General features: G+C 40.4%; 1 protein-coding gene across 3 annotated transcripts in view; it reads right to left on the reverse strand.

Annotated features, from left to right (window-relative positions):
* The window catches only part of sbno2b (strawberry notch homolog 2b), a 54,606-nt gene extending 45,492 nt beyond the window's left edge, over positions 1 to 9,114 (reverse strand). For 2 of the 3 annotated variants that reach the window (XM_079349747.1, XM_079349745.1), the window contains exon 1: positions 8,930 to 9,114. The gene's annotated coding sequence lies outside the window, so the exon portion shown is untranslated. Of the gene's footprint in view, positions 1 to 8,707; positions 8,910 to 8,929 lie in introns of those variants that run through there. The other variant, XM_079349746.1, reaches the window with a different exon arrangement.
* Positions 9,115 to 9,368: the final 254 nt, after the last annotated feature.

A 9,368-nucleotide genomic window follows, 5' to 3' on the forward strand; every position in this document is an offset into this window, starting at 1 on the left:
TACATGTTACATGTTGTTGTATTACATGTTACATGTTGTTATATTACATATTACATGTTGTTATATTACATGTTACATGTTGTTATATTACATGTTACATGTTGTTGTATTACATGTTACATGTTGTTGTATTACATGTTACATGTTGTTATATTACATGTGACATGTTGTTATATTACATGTTACATGTTGTTATATTACATGTTACATGTTGTTATATTACATGTGACATGTTGTTATATTACATGTGACATGTAATATAACAACATGTCACATGTTGTTATATTACATGTTACATGTTGTTATATTACATGTTACATGTTGTTATATTACATGTTACATGTTGTTATATTACATGTGACATGTTGTTATATTACATGTTACATGTTGTTATATTACATGTTACATGTTGTTATATTACATGTGACATGTTGTTATATTACATGTGACATGTAATATAACAACATGTCACATGTTGTTATATTACATGTTACATGTTGTTATATTACATGTTACATGTTGTTATATTACATGTGACATGTTGTTATATTACATATTACATGTTGTTATATTACATGTTACATGTTGTTATATTACATGTGACATGTTGTTATATTACATGTGACATGTAATATAACAACATGTCACATGTTGTTATATTACATGTTACATGTTGTTATATTACATGTTACATGTTGTTATATTACATGTTACATGTTGTTATATTACATGTGACATGTTGTTATATTACATGTTACATGTTGTTATATTACATGTTACATGTTGTTATATTACATGTGACATGTTGTTATATTACATGTGACATGTAATATAACAACATGTCACATGTTGTTATATTACATGTTACATGTTGTTATATTACATGTTACATGTTGTTATATTACATGTGACATGTTGTTATATTACATATTACATGTTGTTATATTACATGTTACATGTTGTTATATTACATGTTACATGTTGTTATATTACATGTTACATGTTGTTATATTACATGTGACATGTTGTTATATTACATATTACATGTTGTTATATTACATGTTACATGTTGTTATATTACATGTTACATGTGGAGCTGCTCTTCCTTTGATTTCCTCTGAGATCAATAGAAGTTGATGAAACGCTCATGAAGCCTGTTGAAGGTTCAGCAGCTTGAGTGTGATGATGAAGTAAATACAGGAAGAGACAGGTTGGTGTAAACATGCTGACCATGTGTCTTTCCCTCTCTCACATTAGCAGCTTGATTTCCTCTCACTGATATCTCCTACTTCCTCATTCCCACCTCTATCCCTCTTTCTCTTTTCATTCATTATGGCCCGCTGGTTTCCTCTCTGGCCATGGGTTAACCCTTTATTCACCCAGTCTGACCCCCAGTCAGCTGCTTCCCCTCCGTGGATCTTCAGAGAGTGGATCAGAAGCACAGAGGAGTCACATGTGGTGACGTTGACTGAAGGACTGCAGAGACCGTTCACACTGCAAACCGGATCCTTCTGGTCTCTGATCCTCAAACAGAACCTGGAGTGAGCTCGCCTCTCAGAACTTCAAAAGTCTCTCCATAAGAAGTGATCATGACTGGTCTGACTCTGACGCGGTACACACACACACACACACACACACACACACACACACACACACACACACACACACACACACACACACACACACACACACACACACACACACACACACACACACACACACACACACACACACACACACACACACACACACACACAGCTGGAGTCCCGCTGGCTGTGTTGTTGTCAGAGCTGTGTTTACATGGACGGGACGCTAACATTAGCATGCTAATGTAACAATGCAGGTCAGAGGTGAAACAGCTCGAGATAAGGATCATTTTGTCCGCCACATGTGAGCGTGAGTAGAGGGGGGTTGGAGGCATGTCGCTGGAGGAGGGCGGAGGCTTCAGTATGGAGGGGGCGTGGCCTAACAGCAGTCTGTTTTGGAGCTTAAGGGCGACATCTACTGGATCAAAAAGTCGCTCATTCTTCGAGACGAACATGACTGTCTTATTCAACCATTTCTGTGAGGTCGTTTGAAAACGTGGCGGACCGCGGTGCAGACGCCAAATGCAGGACTAACAGAGTCCAGATGAAACTGGAGAGACTCTGACAAACAGGTCCTCTCTGACTGTTCTTTAGAAAACAAATATTTACTCAGAATGATGTTTGTAAAAGACTTTTAACAGTGAACACATCATCATCATCGCCATCATTCAGCACGCCATCATTCAGCACGCCATCATTCAGCACGCCATCATTCAGCACGCAGTGGAAACAGAGAATCACTGACTGCTGAAGACCCAGAACACGTAAAAGCCCATCATGAAGAAGAACTGCTCAGAACCTTCCTGTTTTATAAACCCTGAGGGGACTCTGATCCGCCCTCTCTGAGAGAGACAGGCTGCTCCTGAAACCGGGGGGGGGGGGGGGCACCGGGCACCTCTCTAGCAACCACACCAGGTCCTGATCCAAGTCCAGTCAGACTGAGCCATGCCGCCTGGCCCCAGTAAGACCATGGCGGGGACATCATGTGACCCCCTTCAGTCAGTGCGGCCCGTCAAACATAGTTAAGATGGTGTGCCTCCTCCTTCGTCCTCGTCACAGTAACCTGAACACCTGAGGAGAAGCTGCGGGCTGAGGGAGGGGCTCTGATCATCACAGCCCACTGAACTACAAACATGAAAACCACCAGCTCTCATTACGCTTTCTTCTTCTCTGAAACTGAGTCTGCAGGCCGACCTGCACACTCCTGATTCCCTCACTGAAATACTGTTGGATAAACTTCCTGGAGGTCCATGAAGGGAACAGCTCTGTGTTCATTAACCATGATCTAACATGAACCAGTCCAGTGTGTCCGGGCGGCTGTGTGTGTGCAGGTTTGTCTGTGTGTATGTGGAGCTCCCGCTGCATGCTGAAAGGCGTTTGACTTCACCGATGAAGCCGTGGTGAAATCAATACAAACGCAGACAGACAAGTAAACAAGTCTTCCATCCACGTGGTCCCATTTCTAACAATGAAAACATCCAGCCGTGGGTCTCCTGCGTCTCACACAGCGCTGCGTGGCCTTGGACACATCCGGAGAGAGAGTGGACACAGGCCGGGGTTCAAGACGCTTGTTTCTAGTCACAGCGAGGAGAGAGACCACGAGCACATATTCCCAACAACTGTCTCCATGTTTAATACATGAACTATTATCTAATGAAGGCCACATTCTGGGAAAGCAGGGACTAAATCAAATGTATTACCTCGGCCCGATTCCCCTCCTCCACTACACATTTTTCACTCTCACTCAAATCAGCCCACGGGCCATAAATGAGATTTATCACTGGCACCAACTGGGGAGGGGTGGAGAACGAGCCAGCACAGAAGAAGGGAAAATAAAGCTCTGTCGTATCTCAGACACAAACATCACCACACAGAATATACATCCAAGGGTTAATAACAAAGAGTCATTCTTTAAATGCCCGTCCTGCTTCATGAGGTAACGCAGCCCTACGTCCTCAGTGTTCATCCTCCACTTCCTGTAGGCCATCAACACACAGCTGGAGCGTGACCCTGCAGTCTGTCAATGTGAAGTTAGAAGAGCGAGCTGTTCAGCACCAACCATGCAAGCGAAGAGTCACTGAAGGACGAGCTGCTGACAGCGTGCTTCCTTTAATTACCAACCGTCTTCTTCCTCATCAATCAGAGAGCACACGCTCCGGCACTGGGCCGGGTTAAAGGCGCTGACAACAAACAGAAGTTTGGGGGATTCTGCTTCACAATCAAACAGCCTGACCGCTGAGTGTATTACTATATTTGGACTGAGACGGAGTGCACGGGGACAACAGCAAAAGACATCGAGGCCACTGACCCGGTAAGAAGCGAGCACGTCAGTCACTTCACAGTCAACAAACAGAATCGTCAACAAGAGAAGAATGACATCACAGAGTGCGAGAAACGGCCAGTCGCCATGGTGATGTAATATGCCAAAGCTCTACCATGAGGCGTGACAGCCTGGGCTGCAGGCTGCACACACATTTTACACACTCAACATTCAGCCCACGACCTGCTGACCTCTCCGTCTCCTGGTTTCGTTTCTCTTGATGTCTGGAGCATCACAAGCAGTAAACACCCTGCTTCTGTTCACATGTTTAATGTTGGAAAAAAAGGAAAACCTTGGAAAAGCAAAACAAAGACGCTCAGACTTCCCCTCTTCTCCAAAGTGGCAGCGGGACAAACAAAGGACGAGCTAACTTGAAGTGGATGAAGAGGTCTGTGAAGACTTGAAGCTCATTGGAAGGATATTTAACTTTTTCAAATAAAACATCTGAAGCCCTGACAATCAAGAACAACAAGAAGTTTGTTAAACATCACAGCGTATTAATCTGGACTCTCGACTAGTCTTCAGTGTTTGACGCGCTCTGATTAAAGTGCTGCTCCCTGTAGAGGAATCCTCCGGTAACACGGCTTGTAAAGATCAAGGAGGAGAACCGTAAGCCCCGTTTCCACACAGCAGACCGGTACGGATCGGTACAGTTTGGTACGGTTTGGTTCGATTAAGCCCGATCCCGTTTGTGTTTCCACAGCCACCCGTGCCCTATTTGGTAGGCGGCGTGTAAGCCAGATGACAATAGCCGCTATGTAAATAGCGTCATATGATAGCAGCTAACCGCTAACAGCTAACCGCTAACTAATAAATTCAACAAAGGAGAAAAACGCTACACAAATAAAACCTACGCTGGAGACATCCATCAGTTCATCTCCTCTGTCACTGTCATGTAAGGCTGAACGATTTATCGTTTTCTGATCGAAATCAGAAAATCACGTGATCGTCAAAGCCGCGGTTTTTGGCCTAGCTTCTCCCGACTGACCCAGGAGCTGTTCATTCTGCCCCTGCGTGTGCGCGTGACTTCTTTAGCCTGATACACAGCTCAACAGATAGCTCACAGTTTTCATCCAATATAGAAACCGAAGTTTCTGTGTCCGGTCGTTAATAAAGGAAGCTGTAAAACTAAACAGACATCAAAACAGAAGTTATTCATCTCATAATATGCTAAACAACCGAAAAGTCCGCTAGCTTAATGCTAACGTCTATGAGAATTTGAATAGGAATGCTAGCGGTTAGCATCGCAAATGTATCAATTGTTGTTATCTCATGTTGTAACTTTATTAAACATACTCAAAAGAAACAATGCAAGGACATGAAATGACGCTCACAGGAAAATGTTTCAGCCGTATGGCTAGAAGGAAATATTGTTAGCTTCTCTTGTTGCATAACTTCTGTGAGCTAAGTCACCTACGGCAACCCCAAAGGCCCAAAATATATATCAACACTTCAGACCAGATTTCTGTCAAACTGACACTAAAAACAAGAACATCACACAGTCTGTGTGTTTCTTCATAATAAATACATTTAAAATTAATTCTTAACTTCACTTTTCAGTCTTAATTTAGTTTTCTGGCATTTAAAATCTTAACTGGTATGATGTTTGTAAATGTTACATCGAGAACATTGCACAAGCTTGATTAGAAGAAAATCGTGATACAAATCGAAATCGCAATTTCTGCCAGAAAAATCACACTTCAACCTTTTCCAAAAATCGTTAAGCCTTACTGTCATGTGACTCTTTATTACAAGAACTCAATCCAGCTTTGTTTCAGAGGAGGCTGTGTGCGGCGAGGACAAATACACACACAAACAATCAGCTGTGTTACACTCAATGCTTTAAACACGGCAGAGTTTTGTTTGCCGATGTAACACGGGAAGTAACGATTCTTTCAACCAATCAGAGGACTGCAGTGTTTAGCTCCACCTTTTCAGGTCGGCTCCACATTCTTGGCCCCCCAATGGAAGGGTCCCAAAAAGTGGGACGGTACGGATCGGTTATTTGGGAATCTTTAGTCTATGGAAATGCCACAAACTGTGCTGTACCGAGACGAACCGAGCCGGACCGCTCAGTGGAAATGGGACTTAAGGTTCATGTCGCAGCAGGACGGCTACAAGTACGCCGTAGTATCCATATGGTCTCCATGACTACATTCAGACAGCTCCTTCTGTGATTAAAAGAACAACTCTTCAGTCTAAAACTCTTAATTTGAAAATCCTGACAGCTGTGGCTGCTTCCTGTTTTTATGAAAAGCCAGCACCAAGTTTCAAGACATTTCTGTCTGAACTTACAAACATTACTGCTGAATAAAGTTTATAAGACCTGACTTTACAAACATTACTGCTGAATAACGTTTATAAGACCTGACTTTACAAACATTACTGCTGAATATCGTTTATAAGACCTGATTTTACAAACATTACTGCTGAATAACGTTTATAAGACCTGATTTTACAAACATTACTGCTGAATAAAGTTTATAAGACCTGATTTTACAAACATTACTGCTGAATAAAGTTTATAAGACCTGACTTTACAAACATTACTGCTGAATAACGTTTATAAGACCTGACTTTACAAACATTACTGCTGAATAACGTTTATAAGACCTGATTTTACAAACATTACTGCTGAATAAAGTTTATAAGACCTGATTTTACAAACATTACTGCTGAATAAAGTTTATAAGACCTGACTTTACAAACATTACTGCTGAATAACGTTTATAAGACCTGATTTTACAAACATTACTGCTGAATAAAGTTTATAAGACCTGACTTTACAAACATTACTGCTGAATAAAGTTTATAAGACCTGACTTTACAAACATTACTGCTGAATAACGTTTATAAGACCTGACTTTACAAACATTACTGCTGAATAGTTTATAAGACCTGACTTTACAAACATTACTGCTGAATAAAGTTTATAAGACCTGATTTTACAAACATTACTGCTGAATAAAGTTTATAAGACCTGACTTTACAAACATTACTGCTGAATAAAGTTTATAAGACCTGATTTTACAAACATTACTGCTGAATAACGTTTATAAGACCTGACTTTACAAACATTACTGCTGAATAACGTTTATAAGACCTGACTTTACAAACATTACTGCTGAATAACGTTTATAAGACCTGACTTTACAAACATTACTGCTGAATAAAGTTTATAAGACCTGACTTTACAAACATTACTGCTGAATAAAGTTTATAAGACCTGACTTTACAAACATTACTGCTGAATAAAGTTTATAAGACCTGACTTTACAAACATTACTGCTGAATAACGTTTATAAGACCTGACTTTACAAACATTACTGCTGAATAAAGTTTATAAGACCTGACTTTACAAACATTACTGCTGAATAAAGTTTATAAGACCTGATTTTACAAACATTACAGCTGAATAAAGTTTATAAGACCTGACTTTACAAACATTACTGCTGAATAAAGTTTATAAGACCTGACTTTACAAACATTACTGCTGAATAACGTTTATAAGACCTGACTTTACAAACATTACTGCTGAATAAAGTTTATAAGACCTGACTTTACAAACATTACTGCTGAATAAAGTTTATAAGACCTGACTTTACAAACATTACTGCTGAATAACGTTTATAAGACCTGATTTTACAAACATTACTGCTGAATAACGTTTATAAGACCTGACTTTACAAACATTACTGCTGAATAACGTTTATAAGACCTGACTTTACAAACATTACTGCTGAATAAAGTTTATAAGACCTGACTTTACAAACATTACAGCTGAATAAAGTTTATAAGACCTGACTTTACAAACATTACTGCTGAATAAAGTTTATAAGACCTGATTTTACAAACATTACTGCTGAATAAAGTTTATAAGACCTGACTTTACAAACATTACTGCTGAATAACGTTTATAAGACCTGACTTTACAAACATTACTGCTGAATAACGTTTATAAGACCTGACTTTACAAACATTACTGCTGAATAAAGTTTATAAGACCTGACTTTACAAACATTACAGCTGAATAAAGTTTATAAGACCTGACTTTACAAACATTACTGCTGAATAAAGTTTATAAGACCTGATTTTACAAACATTACAGCTGAAGATAGATAGATAGATAGATAGATAGATAGATAGATAGATAGATAGATAGATAGATAGATAGATAGATAGATAGATAGATAGATAGATAGATAGATAGACGTCTCTCACAGACTGTTTGATGAATATTACTTAAATCGACAGAGAAAAGAGCAGAAATGTTCCTTTAGGAGAAGAAAATGTGAAGAGAGAACACAAAGGAGCCAGTCACAGCTCCTGTTAGCTCCTGTTAGCTTCTCCAACGACAAACGATTAATAACAATAAACATGGCGATGACTTCGAATCATTAAAGACGTATCCACGTCGGTGTGTCGATGGATTATGACTTTGTGACGATTCATAGCAACATCCGGTGGTAAATGGTAACATTTAAGCCTTGTTTGGACGGCTAATTGAGCTAGCTGTGTTAGCATAGCTTATGGGTACGTTCGTTTTGTTCACAGCGAGTTGATGGCTAACAGAAAAACGTCGCTGCTCGCCTGTATAAAGGAAATCTGAGCCAATTAATCTGACGCCATGTTAAACTTGGAATCAGTGAATCAAACATCCCATAATAGTGTTTTAATGTAACGTTAAATGGTTTGCCTGCTGCTACACCGCGATCATGTAAGCAGCTAACTCGCTCTGTTAGCAGCCGGCCTTACGTCGGCTACGCGGTGACGTAGGAGTTGCGAAACATCAAAAACAAACCTTTCCATCTATTTTAATCTGCCGCCATTCTCTCAACATTCATCTCCTCTTCAAACTCAGTTAATGTGAGCCTCCTACGACCCCTGACAACATTTAATTCAAGACAGCCGCTATAGCACCTGCACGGCCCGTGGAGTAAATCGAACGCTCCTAGGAGAGGCATCTCGTTCTCCGGGAAAAGCCGAAGTGTCGCTCGTTTTTTAACCTCCGATCAACACTCACCATTAAAAGTCGTCCTCAGATTAAACCCGGGGGGTTCGGGCCGTTTCAGGGCGAAGATCCGCCTCAAAGTCTTTCAGAAATTATGAATTTTATCCAACTTATTCTTCTCAGCTGTTTTCTCCACTTCCTGATTCAGACGGTGCCATTTTGAAAACGAAAAAATGTTTCCGCCGCTGTCGTCACGCGCACTGCCGCTTGATGCTCGCGAGCCGAGTGTATGTGCTTAGTGCATGTACAGTATATCATGAAGAGATTAATAAAACAGTAATTACACAGTTATACACAGCTGCAGGTCATACACAATAATAATAATAATAATAATAATAACTCTTTAATTGTATAGCCGGGAGAGCAGCACACTGGTACCCAGACTGAGGTGCTGGCCCCCCTTGGCGGACGCCTGAGACCTCAGTCTGCTCGGAGGTTGTCAAAATAAGGC

The sequence above is a fragment of the Symphodus melops genome (assembly GCF_947650265.1).
Source record: "Symphodus melops genome assembly, chromosome: 8".
NCBI classification, from domain to species: domain Eukaryota; kingdom Metazoa; phylum Chordata; class Actinopteri; order Labriformes; family Labridae; genus Symphodus; species Symphodus melops.